Raw genomic sequence first — 14,922 nt, forward strand, 5'->3', positions numbered from 1 at the left:
ACCCTACTTGTGATTCTGTTTGTTTAAGTTTGCTGTTTCTGTTCTTAAGTCTGCTAACCCTGCATTTATCTGCTTTACGACCATAGTGAGTTGATTCAATATTGTAAACACATTATCTGACTCTTCGCCATCGTCACCTGCCATTATTTGATGTAAATTTTGCCGTTCGCGTCTTTCACGTGGCGTGCCACCGACTTCCGTACATGGTGCAGACGCACTTACGCACATTCTTTCTGTTGGAAACTGTCCCGTATGATTTAGCATCACAATACTTGGTTCGACGTACTGCCCCGCGGCATTATCCGAGCAGTCTGAGGCGCTGCAGTCAAAGATCGTGCGTCTGATCCCGGCGGAGGTTCCAGTTCCCCCTCTAGAATGGGTGTGTGTGTTAATCCTTAGGATAATTTAGGTTAAGTAGTGTGTAAGCTTAGGGACTGATGACCTTAGCAGTCAAATCCCATAAGATTTGACACACATTTGAACGTTTTTTTGTTCAACGTACTGAAGTTGTTGGTCCTCTGATTCTACTTCTGACCCATTAGCTCCGTCATTTGTTTGTTTTTTTGAATTCTCAAACTGTGATACCAATCGTGAAACTACCACCAATCCTTGTGCACTATCACTACGTTCCATTCTGTGACTCGCACTCGATACATTTTGTTATACATCAATCTTTATCTTGTCAAGATCTGCATTTTACCCTATCTGCGATAATCTCCGTTCTTCCGCCATCTCTAACCGTCTAACTTATCTCTGTCTTTCTCGAATTGTGCGAGCTTGCGCTCTCGTCAACATCAAGTTATATGATCTTACATGTTTCCAGAATATCATAGAAAGTTTCTTAGACTATGTACACATCATTATCAACGCTGTTCACTGTTTGTAGAATTTCAACCCAATTCAAAAACGCCTTGGAAAACTTCGCGCGTGCAAGTACTGTTATGCACAAGCTTCTTTTACACAATCACAAACTTTATCCTACTTATTAATACAACTTTTCTACACTTTGGATCATACATTTACTGTATTCTGACCACTATACATTTACATACCTTGGGTAAATCACAAAAAAGTTTTTCAATTCAAAAATTTTAATTACTCTTTCTAATTTGATTAATTGCCATCCAGGCAGACCAATTGCCATCCTGGCAGTGACGCCATTCGTAATGGTCAGGTGGTTTCTTGTTCTATGACTGAACACAACACTGTCAGTTGTAATGACATTGTTTAATATTGCAATTTTTGTCACAGAAATCATGCTTTTACACAGTTTATAATGTGACAATGTTAAGACAGTTGTCAAAATGACGCATCTTGGCCTCTTAAAGTTAAATAATCCTAAACAAAAAATATTAAATTATAACTAGAAATTTCTTTACAAAATTATTCTTACGACTATGTTATGATGTTGGCCAGTACTACGATAAATCATCCGATTCCGGTTCCAAGTACGGTACCATTTTTAGGACGACAGTTAAGTCTACAGAGAATGGTTAGTTTTGTGAAAAGGCGATCAAAAGATTGCCCAAGGTCACTCGAGTTTACAGTGGACGCAAGCTGGTGAACAGACAAGTTTATCCCTCTGCACGCGTTATTTATCATAGCTGAGATGAGTTGTTGTCTACATGGCTGCTTTAGACCACTGAAATTCCTATAAAGTGTAATTAAGCCTTTGCTTAACTTTCCAGTAGAAACTCTCCCTATGTTTCTCGACATGCGAGAAAACATGAACTCATTCCTAGTCTCAGACAATGGGGATAAACTCGTGCTTGGATGGAGAAGCATGCATAATATAATTCCCTCGCAGTTCTCGCAACGATAATTAACTACCTGGCTGATTCGTTTCTCCACAGTTGGAGCTCAACGATGCTACAGCTAATTTCTAGCTGGAGGTCAGCCACTGTGAACGCAGTGTTCACGCAAATTTCTCCTCTGCGACGGACAGAGCATTATGCGCTCTGTTCTGCACTTGAACCCAGTTCAGAGAAGAGTGCCCTCAAAATTTCGCTCTCGTCTTTCTCATAACTTAACTCTCTCCCCACCTGAGTTCTTTCATTCTCCATGTCCCAGATTTTTTGGACCAATAGGACCGTCCCTCTTATTTTGTTGAAACTATCTCTACCAGTTGCAACGGTCCTACTATTGAACTGCATCGAAATCTAGACATTTTACTGCTTCCCGGTGCGTTTTTGCCAATCGGACGTTTTCTGCCTACTCCAGATGTCTAAAACGTTACATGTGTCTATCACCAATAGCAGTTCACCTGATCGAATATGTCACTGGTTTTCGTTCGTATCCCTTTGGCACTCCAAAACGCTGTTTTCTATAGCTTCTTTCTGTCCTACTTCTGGCGGCCCGTTATTCATCCTGTCCAGTCACTGACCTGTTGCAGGAAGAGCCCCCTTAAGATATTTCTCTGCTGGCCGTTGTGGACGAGCGGTTCTAGGCACTTTCGTTTGCAACCGCGCTTGTGCTACGCTCGCATGTTCGAATCATGCATCGGGCATGGATGTGTGTGATGTCATTAGGTTGGGTTTAAGTACTTCTATGTCTATGGAACTAATGACCTCAGATGTTATGCCCCATAGTGGTCAGAGCCATTGGAACCTTTTTTTTTTTTTTTTTTAGCTTTTTGTAGTGCGTCCCAGGGTGCTGCGTCTGCGTCTGCCCGCGCTGGCTTCCACAAAAACCGTTTCCTTCAAAATTGTTCAAATGGCTCTGAGCACTATGGGAGGTAACATCTTAGGTCATCAGTCCCCTAGAACTTAGAACTACTTAAACCTAACTAACCTAAAGACATCACACACATCCATGCCCGAGGCAGGATTCGAACCTGCGACCGTAGCAGTCTCGCGGTTCCGGACTGAAGCGCCTAGATCCGCATGGCCACCGCTGCCGGCAAACCGTTTCCTCTCGCTGCTTGTTTCACCTTCTGCTCATTGGCATGCATTATATAGGATTGGTGTGTTAATACCGTCGATTGAGTATTATCTCTTTTGCCTTACATACATATAGGCAAATCTGCTCTTTAGCGCCAAAGAAAGTTAGGTGTCATATTCACCTTTCCGTTACGCTGTATGAACTCTTATATAAGGTGCGAAATTGACCTTCATTTATTCTGCCACCTTCCACATTTTCCGCTGTCATGCTCTTTTAAATGGTGCTCAAGAGACCTATCTGTACACCCTCTGTTTTCACTCTGCAGGCAGTAATTGTGCTGAGCTTCGAGGTGAACAGTGTTTGCTACTTTCGTTCCAGGGCACGCCCCACAGACGAGTACATATTCCTGTTGAACAGCTTCAGTCATTTGAACGAGATCTTACTGTGGCGCAGTAGGAAGCAAAGTGGGTGTATCGACAGACTGCTGCACATCTTGGGCACCTGTAGAAAAGTTGTGGTCTTGAATGTAGCACGGAAGCACATCGTGAGTGAAGAACTGTGCGAAAAGCGGTGACCAACAGATCATCGTCCGTAGACATGTTGCACTTTGTGTGTCATCAGGAACAACAGGGAACCGTCTGCGCACACGTTGTTTCCGTAAGCGCGTGCAAAACTGTAACAGGGTACAGAGAATGCTCCACTGAACAATTTGAGGCAGGGTTCCGGGAATCAGGCAAGCCGCCTTAAGGAGACAATAGGAATAAAATCACATTTCTGTATACTTTTTCATTTACATTAGTTACACTTAACTGCGAATACGATCATTGACAAAATGAACGTACCATTTCTATTGCATCTTACAAAATGTACTGAAACTGGCAGGCATCAGCCTCAATGGAAGATTGACATCGGCGAACAAGATTGTGACGCACCCTTGCAATTAACCCTGGTGTGTTTCGAATTACATTACGCCCAGCTACAATTCTGGTGACTAATTCCATCTCCCTCTGCACTGGGGTGTCATTCACAAGTGACTTTAGATACCCCCATAGGAAACAATCACGGGAATTCAGGTTGGGTGCCGTCGCAGGACCTGGAACAGGATCTCCACTTCCAATCCAGTGGCCAGGAAATACGGCGTTGAGATGGTTGCGGACATTCACACTGAAGTGTAGCGGTGTACCGCCCCCACCCTCTTACGAACAGCCAAGGGTACCTTCTCCAACAACTCAGTCAGAACGTTTTGCACGAACCTCAAGTACAGGTGACCAATCAGACGCCAGGTAGAAAATACGGCCCAATGAGATTGTCGCCTGCAATGCCATCTGTGAATAGCGCTGAATTATGAATGGGCCTATCGTTGATTCATAGCACCTTCTGTCATGGGACAATGTGAATGCGATACAACAGACCCACCTTATGGACAAGTAAATTATTCAAAACCTGCATTATGACTTGCTATTAATTAGGTTCGTCGTCCTTGTTCCCTTGCAGGAAATAAGGAATGTACATGTAAATAAACAGCATAGTACATCTAAACAGGTACGCATGTTAGTTGTTAATAAGCTGCAAAATAGTAATGCTAGACAAAGCAGTAGATAAGTTTACTTCTATATCTCCTTACGCTGGCTTTTCTGACCTCAGGCTCCCTACCTCAGTTTGTTCAAAGGAGCATTCTCTACGTCCTGCTACACTTTTGCACGCCCTTACTGAAACACCCTGTACAGCAGGATTAAGATAACCTGTGCCTTTGAATCCGGTTATGAGTGACACGACGACACAGCCATGCATAGCTACTCCGGTGTCCTGAAAGAGTTGACTGAAGAATGGAATGGCGCTTTGTTGTCTTCAGTGATGTCTGTATGGGAGTGACGGACGTGGCGTACACTTGGTGAGCTGCTTATTCCAGAGGGCATCTGTCCTCGACTCACATGTCCCATCCCGGGCTTCATGGTAGGGAGTGAGGCGTCACTTTCAAGTCGCAGTCACATATGGTGTTTCTGCCGGTTAACAGATGTCCTGCCGGTTTGTCCGTTCCTCCTGTCCGTGTTTTCCACACATTCCTCTCCTCGTCGATTCTGTGGAGAACCTCCTCAGTACTTACCTTATCAGTGCACCTAATTTTCAGTATTCCTCCACAGTACTATGTCTTTGTCATTGAGGCGGGAATCACCGCTTGTAGACAGCATAAATGTTAACGAAAGTATCGTGTTGGTATTTATATGACTTACTCGCAGTCTGTTAATAATAACAACTGCTTTTCTCCTGAGCTCTGAGTTACAAAAGAGAGAGTGGCTTGTAATCTGTTGCTGGATGGCCCAATACTACGTGCTTTTTATTTTGTGGCCCTGCGGTTCACTTTCTGCTGGTTCAAATTGGTTCAAATGGCACTGAGCACTATTGGACTTAGTATCTGAGGTCATCATTCCCTTAGACCTTAGATTTACTTAAACCTAACTAACCTAAGGACATCACACACATCCATGGCCGAGGCAGGATTCGAGCCTGCGACCGTAACAGTCGGGCGGCTCCGGACTGAAACGCCTAGAACTGCTCAGTCACTGCAGCCGGCTCACTCTGCATCTGGAAGAAAAAAAAATAGTTTAACTTACTGCTGGGCACGAGGTTATTCTGAGTTAGAGATACTGCTCATCTCGCTAGCTGAAGAAGATAAATAAAGGAGAAAAGATTATTATCTACTATGGCTCATCAATAAAAATTAGAACTGATTAGTACGATGGATAATTATAACGTGAGCAAGCATATAACGAAAGATAGTGATACGGGGATGCTCCCACGGTCATTTACTTTCCAGTTTCAACATTTTGTTGATATAGAAACAGCAACATTTTTTAATATTTCATGAAGCGTTTATTAACTAATCCGTTAAATTTGCAATACATACGTTTGGCCACTACTTTCGGAACAACGGGTCCATTCTCAAGCATGAACTACTGAGGCTGCACTGAAATTGCTCCATCTTAGTAATGAACATCTGAGAAGCAAAGTAATCTGTAATAATCAACATAGGTCTACTTAACAAGCTGATTCAGACCTACTAAGTAAGTACATGTTGATTGTGACAGTCATACACGATTATTTTGTAAAGCAGGTACTCCCATTGTGATGTTCGTTATCAAGATCGGGCACTTTCAGTGCAGCCTGAGTAGCTCACGCTTGAGAATGAACCAGCTGGTTCGAAACTGGTCGCCAAACATACGTATTGCAACTGTGGCATAATTATTAAAAAGTTCTTCATAAAAGAGCTTTTATTTAATTATTATTTTTGAAACTGGTCTGTTTTCAGGGGACACATATCTGATTGTCTTGCTCTGACATTCTTCAGATAGGTATGTTGGATTTCATGGAGGATCGGTTTAATGTGGCGTAATGGGAGTGTCTATTACGAAGGAAAGTCCTTTGGACCAGAACAGAGACAATTTTATCTATAAAGTAATGGTACAAAAAAGGAGAACAAGGGCATTCACTTAAATTATGTCATGTAATTCCGTCTCACGACTTCAGTTAAAAATAGGTCCCTTAACAGGTATCAAATTAGGATGTAGGGAGTGAGGTCAGCCACGTGCTCCAAGAGGGCGGAATAACATAACGAATAGGTCAAGGTTCATTTTGTCCAAGCAGGAGCATGCACAGGATGTGGGTAACGTCTACCTTTACCAACAAATTTTATGGGACCATTCAAATAGAAAACAGAAAGAGCATGGAGTCAGCACCGGCAGCAAGACTCAAGGCTGCAAGAATTCCGTTAAAATCAGGATATCCTGGAACGAAAGAAAATTCCTCCAGTAAATCCGAAAGGCACGGAATCTTTCATTCTACAGAATTCTCAGCAGTATTAACAGCTAGCTACTACACTGACAGGACTTGGAATCAGTAACGCTCATTGGGAATGACTAGGTCCCGATTAACCAACTATTCTTTAAACAAAGATTCACACTCGACATTCGAAAACACACTGCGAATATGCAGACGGAAATTGCCGAAGGCATTGATACACTACATTTAACCGTTCTGTATACAGTACTATTTGAGTAACACGTGGCTATTGGGTGAACAAAGGCTCAGGCACCTTACACAAGGACTGCACGGTTAAAAGAATGATAGTTCCACACACAATTCAATATCCGGGCTGCGAATTAAATGAGTGAATAAGCGCTTTGCGTGAACCTTGCTCTGTTAACCAAATGCAGACAGGGAGCTCGTCCTGAAAAGACAAAACGTATCGTACCAAATGATACACAACACGTGACATTCTGGAAAATTAACTGCAACAAGATATTAAACTTCCTCGCAGATTAAAACTGTGTCGTCGACTGGATCTTAAACAATAATATTTGCGAAACTTCCTTGAAGATTAAAACTGAGTATCGGACAATGCCTCGAACTCGGGAGCTTTTCTCTCTCCACTAAAATTTTTCATCGTCAGACCAGTAGTCAAACGCTTCACAGTTACTTGCTAGAAAACTAAAATCTAGGAAATATACACCAGGTTTCTAATCTAGGAAAATGTTACCCAAATTATGATCTACAGTGAAGACAAGACTATACCTATAAAAATAGTGGGATTTATATTTTCTGCAATAAGTGTGGCAAGCTACAGGTAGGTCCAATCAGGCATGTCTATAATTAACAGAAGTTGGAGACCAAAGAAGAGAAGGATTCCACCTTCACTGAGCATGCTCTTATCAATACCATTCCCATGATATTAAATGCAACGTTCTCCATACATCAAACACAGGGAGAAAACTAACATTACGAGAAAATCTTGCTATCAATAAACACCAGTCAGGAGCTACTCATTCAATCCTTAATGGCGGATACTGCTTCATTATTCACCCTTGTTGAAACAGCAATAGCCGGTAACAAAGTTCTCACCATAAGAGGACATACTTACTGTAAATTATTGTAAGTAGTCTCGCTTCCCACATCGCAGTGCCCATTCTTCGCCTCTGTGGTCAGCACGAAAATTTTTATCTCTAGCACTAAAAAAATTGAGTATCAGTGGAGAAACTCAAGCATATTGCACAATATACTTTAGACATGTATTTGTCGAGCAAAGTTGTGAGCAATGAAATAGACCCGCCGTGGTACAACACCTATGTAAGGAACTGCTATGAAGGCAGAGAACATCACTGTAAATTTAAACGTAGCCAAAGCTTCACAGACAAACAAAAATTGACTTCACAGAAAATCTTAAGAAATTTTGGTCTTATATTTAATCAGTAAGCGGACCGAAGCTATCTGTTCAGACGCTCTTTGACCATGATGGCACTGAAATGGAGGATGACACAGATGGCGTCATTGGCCGGGAGGCCTCTTACGGGACAGGTCCGGCCGCCTTGGCGCAGCTCTTATTACATTCGACGCCTCATTGGGCGACCTGCGTTCCAGATGGGGATGAAATGATGATGAAGACAACACAACACCCAGTCCGTGAGCGGAGAAAATCCCCGACCCAGCCGGGAATCGAAACCGGGCCCCTTTGGGTGGCAATCCGTCACGCTAACCATTCAGCTATCGGGGCGGACGATGACACATATAAGGCCGAAACACTAAACCTCTTTTTCCAAACCTGCTTCACTGGGGAAGAGTGCACCTTGAATGCCTACTTTAAATATTCACACGAACGAAAAAACGGCGTATATTAAAATAATGGACCATGGGATAGAAAAGCTGCTGAAATCGCTCAACGTAAGGAAATCCATTGGATCTAACGGAATACCTATACGATTGCAAATGGAGTGTGCAAAAGAATGTGCCTCTCTTCTGGTAGGAGGGTGCTGTAGGAATTTGGAGGAGCGAAGTGTTCCAGACAATAGGAAAAAAACACAGATCATTCCCGTTTTCAAGAAGGGTCGTCGAACAGTCGCACAAAAATGTAGGCCTAGATCTCTGCAGTCGGTCAGTTATAGAATTTCGGAAAAAAACAATGCTCGCATATTAGGACATTTTTGCAGGCCGAGAATCTCCTCTGTAGAAAACAACATGAGTTTGGAAAACAATGATCGGTCGAAACCGAGTTGGCTCTGTTCGTCCACGAGACCCAGAAAGCAATAAGTACAGGCGCTCGGTAGATGCTCTGCCCATTGTCTTCCTAAGGCATTCTATATAGTCCCGCACTGCCGCCTAATGAAAAAAGTACGAGCGTGTGGAATACCAGACCAACATTGAGACTGGATTGAAGATTTTCTTGCAGACACAACACAGCACGTAATCTCTTGGACTTTCCAGGCGATTCTTTGACATCTCGTTGAGATCGGGTTTCCTGCTGGTGGTCCGCGTTTTTCTAACACGATATTTAGACGCCGTAACACGACATCATTGTCAGTCTCAGGGAGCAGCTGATGAAGACATTGACTTACGGAATATAATTACCGTGCTGGGAAGCACGCTATTTCAACGAGATGAGAACAGAGCATGCTGTTTTGCACGCACAGAAGTGACTTTGGGTGTGAGCCAGGAGAGTATTATAGAACCATTAATTTTCGCAATATGTGTAAATGACCAAACAGATAGCATTGGAATTCCCATTAGGCTTTTCGCAGATGACGCTGTTGCACACAGAGAACTCGTGATGCAGGAAAACTACACAGAAGTGCAGGAAGACCTTTAGAGGATTTACGCGTGATGCAGGAAGTGGCAAATGACCCTCAACGTAAATAAATTTAACGTATTGCGAATACGTACACAGAAATTATTGTTTGATTACACGATTGCAGAACAATAACTGGAAGCAGTTCCTTCCATAACGGAGCGATGTCACGTGCAATGATCACATAAAATAAATTGTGGGTGAGGAAGATACCAGAAGGAGATTCATTGGAAAAATCTTCATGAAATGTTGTGCATTAACAAAGGAAGTAGCTTACAAAATACTCTTTTGACCAGTAGTATTATACAGGGTGTACATACACTATGTGATCAAAAGTATCCGGACACAGGGCTGAAAATTACTTACAAGTTCGTGGCGCCCTTCATCGGTAATGCTGGAATTCAGTATGATGACAGATCCCACACTCGCAGGCATACTTTCAATCAGGTGCTGGAAGGTTTCTTGGGGAAACATTGTTCACGGAGTGCTGCGCTGAGGAATCGATGTGGGTCGGTGAGGCCTGGCACGAAGTCGGCATTCCAAAACATCCCAGAGGTGTTCTATAGGATTCAAGTGAGGACTCTGTACAGGCTAGTCCATTACAGGTATGTTATTGTCGTGTAACCACTCCGCCACAGGATGTGCATTATGAACAGGTGCTCGACCGTGCTGAAAGCTGCAATCGCCATCCTCGAATTGTTCTTCAACAGTGGGAAACAACAAGGTGCTTAAAACATCAATGTAGGCCTGTGATTTGATAGTGCCACGCAAAACAACAAGGGGTGCAAGCTATAACGATATTTTTACGTAATTTGTATACAGAAACATACAGTTATAAATGTCCCTGTTCGTAGTCGCTAATTATAACAATATGTTTACTTTTGTGCTGTAACATATAGCTATAATCAGCGTTGGAAGTATACTTGCGAACGCCGACCCTGTGCGGCTGTTTCTTGTTGGATCGCCTGATCAGTCGGAAGTTGCATTGCAGAGGAGAGTAAATGCCTATTCAAAATATAATTATTTTTGGATAGCTCAACATGAATTTCCTAAGGGCCCGTAGTTTATCATGTATTTACCAGTAGAATGTGGCGCGGAGAAAATACACTCCTGGAAATTGAAATAAGAACAGCGTGAATTCGTTGTCCCAGGAAGGGGAAACTTTATTGACACATTCCTGGGGTCAGATACATCACATGATCACACTGACAGAACCACAGGCACATAGACACAGGCAACAGAGCATGCACAATGTCGGCACTAGTACAGTGTATATCCACCTTTCGCAGCAATGCAGGCTGCTATTCTCACATGGAGACGATCGTAGAGATGCTGGATGTAGTCCTGTGGAACGGCTTGCCATGCCATTTCCACCTGGCGCCTCAGTTAGACCAGCGTTTGTGCTGGACGTGCAGACCGCGCGAGACGACACTTCACCCACTCCTAAACATGCTCAATGGGTGACAGATCCGGAGATCTTGCTGGCCAGGGTAGTTGACTTACACCTTCTAGAGCACGTTGGGTGGCACGGGATACATGCGGACGTGCATTGTCCTGTTGGAACAGCAAGTTCCCTTGCCGGTCTAGGAATGGTAGAACGATGGGTTCGATGACGGTTTAGATGTACCGTGCACTATTCAGTGTCCCCTCGACGATCACCAGAGGTGTACGGCCAGTGTAGGAGATCGCTCCCCACACCATGATGCCGAGTGTTGGCCCTGTGTACCTCGGTCGTATGCAGTCCTGATTGTGGCGCTCACCTGCACGGCGCCAAACACGCATACGACCATCATTGGCACCAAGGCAGAAGCGACTCTCATCGCTGAAGACGACACGTCTCCATTCGGCCGTCCATTCACGCCTGTCGCGACACCACTGGAGGCGGGCTGCACGATGTTGGGGCGTGAGCGGAAGACGGCCTAACGGTGTGCGGGACCGTAGCCCAGCTTCATGGAGACGGTTGCGAATGGTCCTCGCCGATACCCCAAGAGCAACAGTGTCCCTAATTTGCTGGGAAGTGGCGGTGCGGTCCCCTACGGCACTGCGTAGGATCCTACGGTCTTGGCGTGCATCCGTGCGTCGCTGCGGTCCGGTACCAGGTCGACGGGCACATGCACCTTCCGCCGACCACTGGCGACAACATCGATGTACTGTGGAGACCTCACGCCCCACGTGTTGAGCAATTCGGCAGTACGTCCACCCGGCCTCCCGCATGCCCACTATACGCCCTCGCTCAAAGTCCGTCAACTGCGCATACGGTTCACTTCCACGCTGTCGCGGCATGCTACCAGTGTTAAAGACTGCGATGGAGCTCCGTACGCCACCGCAAACTGGCTGAGACTGACGGCGGCGGTGCACAAATGCTGCGCAGCTAGCGCCATTCGACGGCCAACACCGCGGTTCCTGGTGTGTCCGCTGTGCCGTGCGTGTGATCATTGCTTGTACAGCCCTCTCGCAGTGTCCGGAGCAAGTATGGTGGGTCTGACACACCGGTGTCAATGTGTTCTTTTTTCCATTTCCAGGAGTGTATTTCGCCGCATACAACTTCCGTTCTATTTCGACGAAAGAATTCGTGACTTTGAACTCTGTATTTGGCAGAATCATAAAGAAAATTAAATAACTTCATGAAGGAGTGAGACATAGATTGTACACTAAATAAATAGTCCATACACCAATTCCTTTTCAATCTGAATTTATGGCAATTAATAGATGATCTTACACTACAATGAAGAATTTTAACATGGATGCCGTTTTGAGTGGCACTTCTCTTCTCGTAATGACAATAATTCCTTTGACGTTTTCAAATACACGTCGCACAATAAATTTACTGTTTTGCAGTATTGCACTTTCACTTTACACTAAAATAATATTATTTTTAACGATAATAATACGGCGGCAAGACATGCGCATCCGACACAAGTTACAAGAGACAAGAGAAGAATGACTAACAGTTCAACGAGAATATCTTGTACATAAAAAAAAATGTGTTAAAGTGTTCTTCTTCTGTGCGTTTTTCGCGCCTCGGTTTTCAAAGTCAATAACTCACTGCATCTCTGACGGCGCTTCGACAATAAACAAGTTACGTCACAGGTCGTTCACCTTTTGCATTCTCGCAACATTATTTGCTAACTGTAGCTGTTGCCGAGCGACTGCTCGATTAGTGAATGATAGAAAATGATAAGGCAATCACATAATGCTACAAAGCCCCCTCCATGAAACACACGACCACGCCATAACACTGCCACCTCCGCATTTTACTGTTGGCACTGCACACGCTGGCGGTTGACGTTGACCGGACACTCGCGATACCCACACCCTACCATAGGATCGCCACATTGTGTTCTGTGATTCGTCACTCCACACAACGTTTCTCCACTGTTCAGTCGTCCAATGTTTACGCTCCTCGCACCACGCGAGGTGTCGTTTGGCATGTACCAGCGTGATGTGTGGCTCATGAGCAGCCGCTCGACCATGAGATCCTAGTTTTCTCTCCTCCCGCCTAACTGTCACAGTACTTGCAGTGGATCCTGATGTAGTTTGTAACTCCTGTGTGATGCTCTGGATTGATGTCTGCCTGTTACTCATTACGATCCTCTTCAACTGTCGGCAGTCTCTGTCAGTCGACAGGCGAGGTCGGACTGTTCGTTTTTGTGCTGCACGTGTCCCTTCACGTTTCCACTTCACTATCACATCGGAAACAATGAACCTAGGGATGTTTCTAAGTGTGGAAATATCGCCTACAGACGTGTGACACAAGTGACACCGAATCACCTGACCACGTACGAAGTCCGTGAGCTGCGCGGAACGGACCATTCTGCTCTCTCACGATGTCTAATGACTACAGAGATCGCTGATATGGAGTATGTGGCATTAGATGGCAGCATATTGCACCTAATATGAAAAAGGATGTTTGGTGGTGTCCGGATACTTTTGATCACATAGTGTAAAGTCCAGGAACACTTTCGATTATTTATTGCACAATAATCAAACATTGTACTTATGTCATTTTGAAGAGAAACCCTGAATTTTTTTTTTCATGTATACCAGCACAGCTTAGTTTGGTAATTTGCCGATAGACAGCGCTAGTCGCAAACATGGCGAGTTCAGGTGCGCAGCAAGTTTTCTGTGTGTTGGAGTTCGACAAAAAATAGTGTGCTACAGCTGTTCAAAGGATGTTTAGAACCAAGTAAGGTAAGAAGCCATCAACACGGGAGGCCATTTACGACTGGCCCAGCAAATTCGTTACGACGGGTTACTTGTGCCTGGCAAAGAGAAGCGGACGTTGCAGTGTGAGTGAAGTGAATGTGGAGCACGTACGCGACACATTAATAAGGAGTCCAAAGAAACTGGTGCGTCGTGCATCCCGTGTACGCGAAATGGCTCCAGTGACAGTGTGGAGAGTCCTGCGGCAGGAGCTGTCTATGAAACCATTCAAATTGGAGCTACTGCAGAAGCTACGCATTTGGCAATGGGTTCATTCAGCTAGCACGTTAGCGTCACAGCTACTCCAGTAGCTGACGCTGGAAGACAGGTTTTCTGCATTACGGTACGGTTTATTGTCAAAGTGCCGAGAGTGTACGTTACTACAAGAGTCAACAAATGTGCTGCTTCCTCCCGCGTATATCTCGTGCAAACACCATGAAGATAAAATCAGGAATATTCGAACCAACACGAAGGCTTACCGGCAATCGCTCTTCCCTCGAACTACTGGCGACTTGAACACGAAAGGATCGAAGTGTCGGTGGTAAAGAAAGTTCCCTGCGCCACACATTGAAAGGTGGTTTGCTGAGTGCATTTGTAGATATAGGAGCCTCTTTCAGTACTCATTTGGTGCACTGTTTTGTAGTTTACGTTCGCATACGTTCAAGCTTTGGACAAAATATAATTTAAGGTTTCCTTGAGTACATTTAGATATCTTTATGACATTTTATCAGTTCGCGTACATTTTAGAGACTACAACTTTTGTAGTATAATATGTTTAGGTCAATCAGTAAGTGGTTCAAGGCTTTGTACTCATTAACTAAGGGTCTAAAACCTTCAGTACATCTTCAGATAATATAACCGGCTCTGTATCCATGTCAAACCGAAGCATTAAAATTTGTATTTTCATATGTATGTATAATGTTGAAATCTTACAGTGTGTTTTGAGATAAGAGTCTTTGTACAACTAGAAGCTCTATCTAATGTTTTGTGGAGCGTCTGTTCCGTCTTAAGCTGTCTGATGCGGGCTTTCAAAATAAAATGAGATGGCCCTCAACTACGTACCCTCAGATTCAGAGTTGCAATATTAAAAGTTTTGGCTAATTTCGTTGTCTAGCGATTGGGATACGTAGTTGCCACATTACAGGCCAAATACTACTGAGTCTACAGTATACGATAAGAATACAAACATGAATCGAATGTTCGAAGGATTCTATCACTCGACAATT

Source organism: Schistocerca gregaria, chromosome 8, assembly GCF_023897955.1.
Source record: "Schistocerca gregaria isolate iqSchGreg1 chromosome 8, iqSchGreg1.2, whole genome shotgun sequence".
In the NCBI taxonomy this organism is placed as follows: Eukaryota; Metazoa; Arthropoda; class Insecta; order Orthoptera; family Acrididae; genus Schistocerca; species Schistocerca gregaria.